We start from the raw sequence: 12,330 nt of genomic DNA on the forward strand, positions 1-12,330 counted from the left end.
TAACCAAGTCACAATGTTGCGAGTCACAAGTCAATGTCACTTTTATAGTTTTGACACGAGTCAGGTCGAGTCATTTTCAATTCACCCCCGAGTCAAGTCCGAGTCCAAGTCGGCTAGTATAGGGTCGAGTCCGAGTCATAGTGTTTGACTCGACTACGAGTCCAAGTCGTTATGTTCACAGATCAGTTTTCAGATCAGTCCGGTTTTACCCACTTTTTTCAACTCTGCTCGAGTGATATAGAATGGATCGTATTCATAATATCGTAATTTTTATAAGTTTTCACAGTTTACGGCCCTATTTCCATGTACCAGGACTGCATGATGATAGACGAAATACAAATAATGTGGTAACTTTACTATTCTTCGAAATTACATGGAATGACCGTCTTGGCCGTTCTAGTCTCGAGTCATATGACTTGGTTCGAGTCATGAAAAATGACTCGAGTACAAGTCGAGTGAATACAAAAATTGACTCGAGTCAAGTCTATAGTCACCAATAAATCGCGACTCGAGTCATTACAACCCTGGGTATTGGGGCCCCATGGTGGTCAGTTTTCAAGTTGATCGCTGAATTTCGTCTTAATATTGGTAATTGCATTATATTGCTGTTCATTCAGATTTACCGGTAGAGCTGGGGGCACGTAATTCATAATTATAGCATCTGGTTGTGATGTGCTTCATGCAAACCATCGTACAAAGAGACGCTTGGTGGCGGCTCGGAGTCGTGGGGGAGGAAGAAGTGAAAGCGTGTGGTGGACGTGGGGTGGTCTGTGTGTTGCTGTTTCAGTTGACGTGTTTTATTACTTATTTGAATATATACATCTTCGAGTACAAGCTATCGCGGCCAAGATGACAAGTGTCAAGTTAACGGATATCGTCAAGAATTACGTGGACTATGGAACGTCAGGCGACTTTGCAGAATGGACGGAGAAATTGGAATTGGTTGCCAAACTGCAAAATTCGACTGCGTCTCTCGTGAACACCCTACCTTTATTGCTCGACGGGCCGGCATTTGCAGTGTATAAACAATTGCCTGAGGAGACGAAGAAGGATTATAAATTGACTAAAAAGGGGTTATTGGCAGCTTTTGGAGTGGATTGCTATGTGGCATATGAACAATTCCGTAACCGTGTACTTCAAGTCGGGGAATCGGTTGATGTGTTCCTGTCTGATCTGAAGAGGTTGGCAATGTTGATGGGTCTGGACGGGGATATAGCTAATCCAATAATTAAGTGTGCATTCATTGCTGGTTTGCCTGCAGATGCCAAGACACAGCTTAAGTCCATGGCTGAGGTAGAGCAATTAGAGTTGGACCGAATTGCATCTCGGGCACGTGTACTATTGCCCACAAAAGATGGTGAAAGTGTGTTTTGTGCTGCTGGGGCTCCGCGTAGAGTATACGGCCCATGCTACATATGTAAGGAAGAGGGTCACATCGCCAGAGACTGCCGAAGTAGAAATTCTACTGGTGCACAAAGATACTATGACAATGCTCCAAGGAAGTGCTTTGCTTGTGGACAATGGGGGCACATCGCCAGACAATGTAAAGGGAATCCGGCTGCGGGAAAAGGCCAGGGAGGGACGTTGGCACCGGACGCCCCCTCCGCATCGCATTAGGAGGTCGAAAGGTGCTACCGTTTGTGCCAGTGGAGATTTGTGGCATGGTGACAAATGGGCTGGTGGACACTGGTTGTGAGCGGTCAGTTATTCATGAGGACTTATGTAAACAACTGGGTCTGACACCAAAAGGACCTTATATAGTGTGGAAATGTTAAATGGGACACTTACTACTTGCCCGGGGTGGGTGCGGGCAAAGGTGAAGATTGATGGTATTGCTGTAGAAATCGAGTTCTTAGTGGCGTCGGATCTGGTGTACAATGCAAAGATAGTGCTGGGGGATGATATTGTGAAAGTACTTGGTGGTGTTGAGGTTGATGCTGACCTAAACGCGAAGTTTGGACTTCGTGCGATTAAAGCATGTGTTGCAACGAAGGTTGCCTCGAGTATTCAGCCAGTGGAAGTAGTTGACTGCGATTTCAAAGCTGTGTTCGATGGTGAGAAGTGGACTGTGGAATGGGTGTGGGAGAACGAAGAAGAGCCGGAGATAAGAAACCGCTGTGCAATGTACCCAGTTCCATCAGAGTGTCGTGAGGCCTTTACTGGCGAAGTTGATCAGTGGATCAAAGATGGGTGGCTGCAAGAGTATTGTCCTGCAAAGCATGGGCATCAAGACGGATTAATCCCGCTCATGGCTGTGAAGCAACCGAATAAGCAACGTAAAGTGCGGCCGGTGATGGACTACCGAGAACTCAACACTTATGTCACGAGTCACCCCGGTTTGGACACTGCGGTATGTCAAGAAAAGCTAAGGTCTTGGCGAACGACCGGTGAAAATGCATATGTCCTTGATCTGAGAAAAGCGTATTTGCAGATTCATGTGTCAGAGCGACTGCAGCGGTTTCAGGTTGTTGAGTACAAAGGCAAAAGATACGTCATGACGCGAATGGGATTTGGGCTGAACGTAGCTCCAAAAATTATGTCAAAGATTATCGGCACGGTTCTAGGTCTGGATGAGGAAGTGGCTCAAGGAACAGATCACTATATCGATGACATATGGGTCGATGCTAGTGTTGTCGATGTTGGAAAGGTGAAGAATCACCTGGCCAAGTACGGTTTGCAGACAAAAGAGCCAGTGTCGATATGTGATGCTCGCGTCCTAGGCCTTAGAGTCATGGCAGAAGAAGGCGGAATGCGGAAATGGAAGAGAGATGGAGAACTTCCTGTGGTGGCGGAATCCCTGACAAAGAGAGCACTGTTTTCGCTGTTTGGGAAGTTAATAGGACATTATCCTGTGGCGGGATGGTTAAGAGTGGCATGTAGTTATGTCAAAAGACTTGCCAACGACGTTGAATGGGATGCAGTTGTTCCAGAGCAAGTGAAGACTTTGGCCGAAGATGTGATGGCTAAGGTGCGGAAAGAAGATCCAGTCGGTGGGATTTGGTGTGTGCCTCCTAGTGGTCGGGCGCAAGTGTGGTGTGATGCAAGCAATCTGGCTGTGGGGTGTTGCTTGAGAGTAGATGGTGCCGTTGTAGAAGACGCGGCGTGGATGCGTAAGCAGAGTGACAGTGGGCACATCAATGTTGCGGAGTTGGATGCAGTAGTGAAAGGATTAAACATGGTGCTGAAGTGGAATATAAAGAATATTGAAGTGGTTACGGACTCGACCAGTGTGTACAATTGGGTAAGGTCTATACTGGAAGACAGTCACAGACCAAAAGTGGGTGGGATAAGCGAGATGGTCACGAAGAGACGGTTGGGAATAATCTCGCAGCTCATTGAGGAGTATGCTCTAAAGTTGACGATTCGTTCGGTTCCATCAGGTGAGAATATTGCTGATTCCTTGACAAGGGTCCCGAAGACCTGGCTGAAACGGGTGGGTCTGGCGGTTGGGGTAACAAACGCACTAAGGAATCAAGTGCGCGAGATTCATGAGAAGCATCACCTAGGAATCGCGAGAACACTTTTCCTCGCACAGAGATGTATCGCGGATGATGTGAGTCAGGAATTGGTGAAAAACGTGGTCGGAAATTGTAGAATATGCCAACAAATCGACCCCAGCCCTGTTAGATGGGAACATGGCCAGCTGTCAGTGGAGAACGCGTGGGAGCGCTTGGCATTGGATATAACTTACGTCGGTAACCAGCCATACTTGAGTATGATCGACTGCGGGCCGAGTCGATTCACAATCTGGAGAAAGGTGGCGAATGAATCAGCCGAACAGATTATCCGGAACCTTCAGCAGGTCTTCTTGGAGAGGGGACCGCCATCTCAGATCCTGACAGATCAAGGCGCTGGTTTCACATGCCAAAAGACTGTTCAGTTTCTCAAAGATTGGGGAGTTACGCATATGACGAGCTGTGGCTATAAACACTCTGGAAATGGGATCATTGAACGAAACCATAGAACGATTAAGAGAATGGCTGCTCGGTCTGGAAGAAGTGTGGAGGAAATGACGTTCTGGTACAATCACACTCCGAACGCAGAAGGAATTGTCCCGGCGGAAGCTGTCCTCCGTTATCCGGTAAGGTTGCCAGGATCTCCCGTGAACGAAATGAATAGATCAACCGATGCGAACCCATATGTGGTGGGAGAGGAGGTTTTTGTGAAACCTGGAAACGCGAGGTGTTTTACGCCGTGGAGGGAGGGAACTGTGACAGGGATAGTTGCGGATGCTGTGGTGGAAGTGGACGGCAGAAACAGGCATGTTGCTGATGTTAGGCACATGGTGGGGGAGCGACGGAAAATTGCTGGCAGTAGTAAGGTACCTTCAAGAATGTTGGAACTGGTGTTTGACGGGGATGAGGTGCGGGAGGTCAGGGATTATGACAATCCTGAACCGCCTGATGCTGTCAGTCGAAGAGACCTGGTCTTCAACCAGGAGGAAGTGGGGCAGGAGAGAGAGCACAACAACCCTGAACCACCTGTTGAGGGTGTTCAAAGAGTATCGGAAGACGGACAAGATACTGAACGCGCTTCTCGTGATAGGGTCCCGCCCAGATGGTGGGCCGATTACTTTGTTGACGTATGAGTGGACATTTTACCTTTGCTTGGTTTTTGTTCTTGCCTCGTTTTCTTTTTGCTGTCTTTGGGGTTATTACTGTAACTGCAATTTTGTGATCTTTAGATCAGGGGGGGATGTGATGTGCTTCATGCAAACCATCGTACAAAGAGACGCTTGGTGGCGGCTCGGAGTCGTGGGGGAGGAAGAAGTGAAAGCGTGTGGTGGACGTGGGGTGGTCTGTGTGTTGCTGTTTCAGTTGACGTGTTTTATTACTTATTTGAATATATACATCTTCGAGTACACTGGTATGTTGTTATAATCACTTTATTGTATGTTGTTAATTCGTGACCTCCCGCCTTATATATAATCAAAAGATACTGCACTCGCCCAAACGTAGCAGACTATAAGAAATTTTTCGTGAGACGCACACACAAATTGTCATGTTTTCATTCTTCTGTAAGTACCCCTGCTAGCATTTGCATTGTTGGGGCTCAGATTGGAGGGACCGGATTATTCGTCACGCCCACAGAGCGCGGCTACTGACAATGGACACATACCCAGACTTTTGGCCAATGTCATTCTTTTGTAGCACACTTTGTGGAGTTACATGTTGGCCGAAATTGCATACGTCTTTTGGTGTGTCGTACCGGGGTAATGACGGCCACCGAAATGCATATTCTTATAAATTATGCATGCTTTTTTGGGGGGAGAGGTATGCATTTCAAAATCAAGCTATTTAGAGACATTAGCTCGAAGAAAATTTTCAAGTTATTTAACTCTCTTGCAAATATTCTATTATAATTTATGTTGATTTACGAAATACTTTTGAGTCCCCTTAGAGCTCGCTCCCGGTCGTATTGGGGAGTTTGGGGTGTGGCAGATAGGGACCTGACAAGAATGCAAATCGTTGGCTGCGAAGAATAGTCCTGCATATAGTTGGGCAATAGGTACATTATGACGTAACAAGCAAATAACGTATCATTTATAAGGAAAGTTGGTATCTCATTAGACCTTATCTTCATCGCAAGCCTTATATCAGGGGTTCTCAACTTCCCTTGTATAACGGGCCGCATTTTACCAACAAAAGACGCTGCGGGCCGCAGAACATTATTATCATGTATCTGTGTGCTACTATTAAGTTTCGGTTGCTGCAGCCAGTCGCATATGGGCATTTAGTACATTATGCTCTCTAAAGCATTGATGGACGGCGTTTGTAAGTTTGCAGTTGCTGTTTTTTTTGTGAGAATATGTATCTTCCAGCGGTGCAAGTCAATCCCTTCATGGAGGGTGCATTGCATTAGTTGCCAAGTCGGTATGTGCACCTTCAAACCCTTCCACCAGAGAACCGAACTCTGTTTCAATGCGTGAGCGAGCAAGTATAAAGTTATGATAACTTTGAGCTCTCAGTGATATGAGAAGTCTGGCGGTGGGGGTCATTTCTGAGCAAACCAATCAACCCTTCTCCTTTCCTTCCATGGCTGGAGCCCTGCATCAATAGTAACAGAAGTCAGCTTTGTCAAGTTGATGTTTTTCGCTGGTCCCCGCCCCACGTTTGCCCTGCCAGCATTTCCTCTGCAAATATGCCATCTCTGATAAAATGCACCCGGATAATTAGCTATGTATTGTGTGTGGGGTCGGAGGATCCGATTCGTCTTATGCTGGGTTGTAATAGTCCACGTAGCAACATGTTTAAGAACATGCGATAAAAGATCGACTGACATTGCTGCTACTCTTCTGGTCACGGTTGAATCAGAGAACTGTAGTTTCGAAATTTGTCAGGTGATGTTGTCCTTGCTGCTAAGTCCCGGACACAGCGAATATTCGCACAGCATGTTAATGTTTTATGGAAATACACCTTTTCCAACAGATTTCTTGGGTTTGATTAGCGATATTCCAAGCAATTTTGATAGATGCGTCTGTAAATTCGCCTGCAATTTTAGCAATGCCTTGAAATATGGATTGCGTGGAATGACACCTAGCTAGCAAGGTTTTTTTAAGATTAGGCGATATGTATAATTCCAAAAGAATCTGTCGTGGTATCATTTCAAGCTTATACGCTTCGTTACGACAACTGTTCTTCGCCAAATATTACACATCGGGATTCCCTTAAACCAGAGTCCAGCCGAATACCGATTCGAAATGATAACAATCCAAATTCGAGCTTGTATCAATTAAGAAACCAGAACACGTCAAAGAATGAGTAATTAAATGAAACAGAGACAGTGCGATAAAAGTGCTGAGTTGCTAAATTATTATGTAACAATAATGTGTCAGTAGTAATTGCGTTCATAATGAAAGAAGTCGCGGGCCGCAAATTAAACGTCTGCGGGCCGCGGGTTGAGAACCCCTGCCTTATATTGTCTTCCAATATCTCCAATATATTAGAAGCCAAACAAATGTAATCGTGAGTAATCGTGATTACTTTTGAAATGTAATCGTAATCGTAATCGACTACTTCCTGATTTTGCTGTAATCGTAATCGCGGTATTCACAAGTAATCGTAATCGCAATCGATTACATTCGTGAAGTAATCACCCCATGTCTGGTTCACTCATGACATCTGGCGGTACGTTTTCAACGGAGTCTTGAGATAGCAAATACTCGCTATCACGGCACATGCTATTTGATTGCCTCGCAATCATATCACTCGTTATTTTGATCAGGCTGTGAAGTCGATTTACTTAACCACCGACTCCAACAATTATCAATATATACCCACTGCGTTAACTTTAAACACCGACTACGAATATTTACTTCACAGAACTGCGACATTACGAACATTTTACGTTTATTAGATTTATGGATATTATTATAACCTAGTAAATCAATGTAGTTTTTTTTTAATATAAAGATTATCCGCGCAGAAAGAAATTGAGTTCGTAAAGATACGCCTACATGATAAACTCAAAAGCTGTTGAAGAGACTCTTGGCTGTACAAAACTTCAATACCCAGCAGTTTAATAATATACATTCGTATTGGAATATACCGGAATCACTCACCAGGCGTAATTGCCAGCAACTAGGTTTCAAAAGAACTTTGTATATCAATAGCCGTATCACCAAATAACGTCCCATGCAAAAAAATTCGAATGGTCGAGGTTTGAGCTCGATGTGCTATAGTTGGATCATAGTGTCCTGTATAGTGTCGACACAAGCAAATCTCACGGCTCAGTGAAATTGAATCACGTCACAATTTCCACCTGACTACAGGCAATTTGACGGTCATTTTAAATCTAGCGACTTTTGAAAAATATTTAGCGATTTTCTAGCGATATAAAATATCTGATATCAATCAGTTTTGAGCAACAAACATCATGTACGCTCACGATATCCTATGTGCGTCACAGCGTCAGCACGCATCGCCGATGGTCATGAACGTCTCTACTTACTTTCTTAGTCATGGGAGCGAAGTTGGCCATAACTTTTCCAGCCATAAAAATCGCCAAATTCGCCAAGATCCTGGCCAATTGACCCCCAATACGAGCAATCACAATCATGCTCGCCCAATGAAATTTGCTATAGGCTACAAGGTCCTAGATGTGAATTAATTCTGTACGTCCACGCCGGACGAATATATAGGATTCCCCTCCCCAAAACGGAAACGGCGAGTTATACAAGATAACTGGGAAAACTATTGCGCATCGGATTTTTGACAGCTAACTGACCTATAACACTATTCGCACAAATATCGAGATCGAACGGGGATCGGGTTCCCAAATTCCTCGAATACAGATCGAGTTTTATATCTGATTCACGTCAGATATATATTTAAAAAAATGCACGACTGCGTCGCGTACTTTTGATACTAACACAAGATGTAACAAACACTCTAATACTCAAATAACCAAAAAATGAAATTACGAGTTTCTAGGCCTGAGAGAGAAGTGTAATGGTTATGCGTCCGGCTTCTCGATCGGTAGGTCGTGGGTTCGATCCCCGGCCGGGTCATACCAAAGGCTCGAAAATTGGTATCCGCAGCTATCCTGCTAGGCGCTCAGTAATCACGGCCGTATCGCAACTCCGTCGTCAAAGCATCTCGATGGTGCAGGCGAAAAAGAATATCATATCTCTCTCTCTAGGCGTGCTGCCGGACAACAGAAAAAGACTCTTAAATAGACTTTTGAACATACCTTTCTTCGTCGAACCAAGCTTCATTCAGAATTAACACGCTACTTATGCGGACAAATGTCATGCGTAATAATTTATATTCCATTGATCAGATCGATGGACAGGGAATTAGAAATATAATTGGATGGTCAGCCGCTATAGGTCTACTTAGCGTGTTGGCCCTCTCCTTATTATCTAAAGTGCACGTTACTACTTATAGTGGCCGGCAAACCACCGATGCGAGTCATGTCGTGTTCAAGTAATCCAACCCGGTTAAGCGAAGGCAAGCACCTCTCCGCAATTATCAGTATATCACATCGCGTATTCACGGACGCATCGAGCAAGCGACAAGTTTGTATATCTAGGACGGTCAGCGGCAGTTTGTGTGTGACTGCAAAACTTGGCAGTCGTCACGCAGAGGGATCTGGTTTGTTGAAATCAGGACATCTAGATATCACTGGTTGAAATGTACTGCGTAGTTCGTCCCGTTTTGAGATGATCGACCATCTGACATGACTCTTGTGTATTATGAACTCGAAATATGAAAGTATTACCATATATGTCCTCCTTTAGGATGATTTGTCCTCCTTTTTCAGGAAATCGAGAATGTCTTCCGAGAACACCTATATGTCCTCCTCTTTTGTAAATATTCATTGTTAATAGCGTTGATACCCAGGCTAATGGACATGTACAACAAAAAACGCCATAAATGACGCGAAATCTGCAATGCGGATGTACGGGTCGGTCTTTCAACAACTTTAGGAATTAATTCAGATTTAGCGACTTTTTCTAGCGATTTTGTTTCAAGATTTAGCGACATCTAGCGATTTTCGACACCAGTTTTAGCGATTTTTGTCCATCCGGATTTCGCAACACTGCAAATGAGCGGCTGTGCTGCGAGAGTGGGAGAGCTCAGCTGGCGTCGCGGCAATGATACCGCTGTATTGCTTCTGACGCAAAAGGTCTCTCGCACTCGAAGAAATCCGAGTGTTGATTGAAAAATCATAAACCAGATTCCAACGTGAACGTCCCTGTTCGGTTAAAACTCCTATATTCCTGATAAGTGCTATATATATAGGCATAGGCTTGGTAATAGAGCATTCCAGTAAAAAAACAAAGGTAAGGATTTGGTGGTAACATTTTGGAATATTTTGACTGGTCCGGCCCGCAAGCTATCTAATAATGGATTAAATCCGGACCGCGATCCCAGTTTAGTTCGACACCCCTGCTGTAAACCTTTGATCAACATTTTACCTGCTGCATTCGCAGACCGAGTCCTACCCTGACATGTCAAGGAAAAGGCTGGTAATGTGTGCTCACACTTGACCAATGCGACTAGTATCAACAGCGCAACGTGTCTCTGGAGCCCTACACAACAAGGGGGTTAGGGAAATCGATATCATAATAAGCTGACATATCTAATGTATAGACAGCTACTTAGACCAGTGGTTCTCAGCCGGGGGTCCGCGAAGCAATTCCAGGGGGTCCGTGAGACCTCTAAATTTGCGACATGTTTGATAACCTAATTTGTATTTTTTCAATTAAATAGCTGGTTCGTGGTACAGTACTTGAGTATAGCTTTCAATACAATATCCATTGTAACAGAATATTTATTAAACTCGAAGACTTTTCGGCTGCCTCTTTTCAAGAGTTAACGGCACACTAAAGGGATTTAAAAGAGATTTAAAAGAAAAACCAAAAAGGCAAAGTATGACGCAACAATCAAAATCACAGACCATGAAATTCGCATTGTATCAATGGCAACAATAACAAACTATCAAGTATAAGGACAGGTTGCCAGTAGGGCTGGGCACAATGATTCGAGTACTCGAATCTGAATCGAGTATTAATTTTAATGATTCGAGTCGAGTAGTAAAATACGATTTTTTCGAGTACTGAAATTATACGCTCCTCACCACTGAAAGTTGATTTATCAACGAGGAGTTAATCAACGATCAACGAGTTTCTGCTAATTTCACTGTTGAAGCCTTGAAACCTTGATTGGCCGTATCGTAGCATATGAAACATGAAGTACGAAGCTACGAACGTTACTGGAAATAGCACATTGCCGAAGTCATGATCATCCCACAATATTGTCACCAAGTGCAATGAAATCGGTATGGTCGAAAAAAATAACAAAGTATACTTATTATGATGGATAACAGGCATTATATTCTTTGTGGTCGCTTAAAAGGTACAGATTTGAACTTCGACAAATAATATTCTGCTATGACGTCATAATGAGTGATACTCGATTACTCGACTCGACTCGAAGCATTTTACGTGATTCAGAATCGAATCACTCGGGTACTCGATTTTGCCCAGCCCTAGTTGCCAGTAAACTCTGCCCGCGGTAAATTCCGCCCATGACATCAGTAAATTCGACCCTCCGAGAATATTGTATTAAAATGTATTACCAACCGTTAACATGAATTAATTACATAATTATACCATTATTAAGTGATTTGGATGTCAGGGCATGCGTAGATCGCGTAATCGCGGGAGATAGCGCGGATATTCACGGGACCGAATTTACCGAGGGCCGAATTTACTCGGTCAATTCGGCCCTCGGAGAATTTTGTATAAAAAGGAATTACCAACTATTAATGTGAATTAATTATTATTATCAATAATTATATTATTATCAAGTGATTTGGAGAACAGGGTATGCGTATAAATATGTATATGTATGCAGATGTTTACGGGGCCGAATTTACCGACAGCCGAATTCAATCGGTATATTCGGCCCTCGTAGAACCTTGTGTGAAATTGTATTACCCACTAATAATGTGTATTAGATTACATAATTATAATATGATCAAGTGATTTTGAGGTTAGGGGTTAGGTTTAGGGTTAGGCTTAGGATTAGGGTTAGGTTAGGATTAGGGTTAGGTTAGGATTAGGGTTAGGTTAGGATTAGGGTTAGGTTAGGATTAGGTTAGGATTAGGGTTAGGGTTAGGTTAGGTAATGGTATTGTAACTGTTATTGTTACCCTGACCCTGGCCGAATTTACCGCGGGCCGAGTTTACTGGAAATCATACGGACATACGGTACTATAGTAGCAGCGCAATTCGTAAATAAACAGTTACACGCACGAAACAAGACGCACTAATGAGAAATTTGTAGGTTATAGAGGAAATATTTTTGTCTACATAAAATGGGTTTGTTCAACTGAATAATAGTAGACTTCAGCACTTTTAGATGAAACAAAGGCCTACCACGCGCAATGACGTCAACATATTGTCATCATAGTGCTGTGCACAGGCGAGGTTTTCACTCAAATGCTGACCAATTGACGAAGCATATGCTTGGTAATCGTCATAGCAGTCTGTTTTGGCTGCCAATTTGCACTGACGTGCAAGCTCCGTGCGATCATTTGCGCATGTTTTTGACCGAATCAATTTTGGGATATGCTGCTTAATACGCTCAAACAATTTTTCAATTACGGAAAGCATGAGGCAGTTTTTCACCACATTACTCCCGTCATTAGAATAATCGTATGACATGAAATATCCTACTGTGCAAATTATTTGTAATTGCCAAATTGCAAATAACCTACTGATACAAACATATTGCTGTTTAGAGACGTATTGTTGGAGTTTGTGGAAAAAATAAAAAATATGTACATAGTAAGATCAATAAGGGTAGGCTACCTTCGAAA

This window comes from Botryllus schlosseri, chromosome 11 (assembly GCF_051294905.1).
Source record: "Botryllus schlosseri isolate E-star chromosome 11, Bs_hap1, whole genome shotgun sequence".
In the NCBI taxonomy this organism is placed as follows: Eukaryota; Metazoa; Chordata; class Ascidiacea; order Stolidobranchia; family Styelidae; genus Botryllus; species Botryllus schlosseri.